Source organism: Vicia villosa, unplaced genomic scaffold (genome assembly GCF_029867415.1).
Source record: "Vicia villosa cultivar HV-30 ecotype Madison, WI unplaced genomic scaffold, Vvil1.0 ctg.000429F_1_1, whole genome shotgun sequence".
Classification (NCBI taxonomy): domain Eukaryota; kingdom Viridiplantae; phylum Streptophyta; class Magnoliopsida; order Fabales; family Fabaceae; genus Vicia; species Vicia villosa.
Window position 1 is genome coordinate 166,091 of NW_026705205.1, and position 2,884 is coordinate 168,974.

General features: G+C 38.0%; 1 long non-coding RNA gene across 1 annotated transcript; it reads left to right on the forward strand.

Moving 5' to 3' along the window:
* The first annotated feature begins 874 nt into the window (after positions 1-874).
* LOC131628196 (uncharacterized) lies at positions 875-2,476 on the forward strand. The gene is made up of 3 exons (XR_009291691.1): positions 875-1,417; positions 1,512-1,894; positions 2,316-2,476. It is a non-coding gene; the product is annotated as an uncharacterized LOC131628196 (long non-coding RNA).
* The last annotated feature ends 408 nt before the right edge of the window (positions 2,477-2,884 follow it).

Consider the following 2,884-nt stretch of genomic DNA (forward strand, 5'->3'; position numbering starts at 1 on the left):
ATCCCACTCATTTCTCTAGGTAGTGATCGAGAAACAGATTAGGGAATGGATCCCACTCGTTTCTCTCTCACTAAGTGTTCGAGAAACAGATTAGGGAATAAATCCCACTCGTTTCTCTCCCACTTTTAATGTGATTCGCCTCTTCCTTTGTTAAGTGTTTTAAAGTTGAAAAGGAAAAGGGATGAAAAACTAGTCTAAAATGAATAACTAGCCTAATGTTATGATGGGAACTTCTAAGTCCTAATGTTGTCATGGTTTCTACCTAGAGGTTAGGAGCAAAAAGCGACATGAGAATATAAGCATAAGCGGAGATCGAAATTACAAGTAAAAATACAAGTAAATAACGATACAAGAATTAGTGTAAAATGGCTAACATAAACACTTGAAAATATAGCACAAAACATGAAAACAAATGATTTAAAATATAGTGCGAAAATGAATTAAAAGATACTATTTTTATGAGAATTTTACATGAGAAAAAGAATTCGAATCAAGCATGAAGAATTAAAAGGAATTTAGCCTAAAACTAATATTTTTTATTGAACATTTTTATATGTCAAAAATTGTGATTAAAAGCCTAAAAACAATATGAGCAAAATAGTGATTTTGTTACCTAAAAAGAAGTTGGAAAAATTATAATTAGGAACCTAAAATATTAATTGAAAACACAAGGAAACAGGGGGTGTATGACTAAAATGATGGTGCAGCAAGCAAAGCGCAGGCCTAATGGTACAGACCCAAATTGAGTATTTTTGTTACAGGCTTTTTATTCAGATTAATCAACCAAAATTAATTAATTAAATAAAATTAAACAAAAAACTAAACGAAATAGAAAGAGGAATTAGGTTACCTGCAATACGTCGATTCAAATCCTCTTCGCTTCACTCTCTCTCAACGGTCTTGGCGAACTCAACGACGGCGGCGGCCAGGGCACTTCTCCGGTGGTTTTAATCGACTCCTGTAAACCAACGAATCAGCTCATCGGACCGGACACTCTCGTCTCTCTCCTCACGCATCGGACGCGGCGGCGCAAATGGAGAGCTCTAACTTCTCCGATGCAGCAAATCTCCGGCCACTATCGCCTTCGAATCAAGTCCCTCACCCTCTCGCTAAGTTCTCCCGACTCGTATCTTGCAGTGACGGCAAGAGTTCAACTTTCTCCTCCGACGAGAATCTCGCCGTACCGCGATGAACAATCTTGCTCGTGCTTCTCCTTCAGCCTTCTGCGTACCGAAGCTTGTGATGCGTTGTTGTTGTGATGCAGATTGTTTAACAAATTGGATGTTGATCACTTTCTGAAGCAGGTTCAAGAATCGTTTGCGATTGTGGCGATGCCGTTTCGTGAAGCAAGTGAAGATTGACGATGGAGTTGCTTCGTGACTGCTGCAACTATGAATCGCGATGGTCGAAGATGCAGGTGAAGTTTGTTATCTTTCTCAGAGTTTCTGTTACGATTTTCTCTTCACTCTTTTTTTGTTTCTTTTTGTTGGTGATTGAATTGAGATGTGTAGATAAGGAGAAGATGATGAACGAGTTGCAGAAGAGAAGGAAAAAATGAAGATTTTGGTGAAGCTTCAATTATGGAGGAAGTGAAGATGGTTTTGAAGATGGTGAATGAAGTGGCTCTGAATTGAAGATGGTGAAAAATGGTTGAGAGGGAAGCGATGAAGAAGATTGAAGATGGAAAATGGAGAGATGAATGGCGTCGAAGATGATGAAATGATGGAGAAGGTTAGAGAAAGAGATGAAGAATGGGAGAAGAGCTTCTGAATTGGAGGGAAGTCTGATTTATAGGAGTTGAAGGAGGTTGGAGAGTTGGTTGTGGATGCATCTCAGCCTTTGATTGAAGAAGTTTGTTATACAATAGATGGAGAAGATTGAACCTGGTAGAGAGGTTAGTTGCATTTTCTGTTATCAGTTTGTTAGGTGGTTATATTTCTGTTTTTCTGTTATGGGATGATTAGGTTCTGTTGCAATGGTTAGTATTTCTATTAAACAAACTGAAGAATTGGTTAGAAACGGTTAGCTGGCAGTTAGGGAAGTTGGTTAGAGAACTTGTTAGTTATAATTGGTTAAGGCAGTTAGAGGAGTTAGGTTATGAAATGGTTCTTTTGACATGATGCAGGGCTGCCATGGAATGTGTTTTTGTATGGAAAAGGCTTGATGTATGTATGGTTTTGATGTGTTATGTTATGAATTTTTGTCTGGATGGTATGGTTATGGTTTAGAGTTTGTATAGAATTGATATTAAATGAATGGATGTGTATATCTGGTTTTGAGTGGTTTAACTTATGGCTGCCTATGAATCCTTGCAGGTTATTAACAACTGAAGAGAGTGGCTGTGGGTTTGCAAACTATCTTGAACTGGTTTATTGAAACGGGTTGGAACCGGCAGATTTACGGTTACGAAGCGAAGTTGAACTTGACTTGAGGAGCAAGAGTGATGGGAGGTGGTGAAGCTGGAGACTTGGAAACAATAGGCTTTTTAGAAATTTTGTTTGACTTTCAATCAACATGGATTTTCATGTAGCTTCATGTTCCCTTTTGTGACAGTTCTGTAATTGAATTCCTTGTAGTATGTGATTGTACTTGAATTTGACTTTTGTATTTCAAATATAAACAATGAGTGATTTCCCTTTTTTGTTGAATAAAATACTTCCAAAACACGGTTGTAGCCAAGTACTAAGAATAGGTCAATGTGACTCGGTCAACAAAACTCAGCCCTCCATGGTTGACTCGGTTGACCAAAAGTCAACTCGTGCTTATTTTCAATTTCACTCTTTTTCCAACATGCATTTCTTCTAAAGCTTCTTTCCTTGAGGACACTGGAACCAAGATAGCTTGCAACATACGGAGCAATATTTGATCAGGTGAACTTATAAGA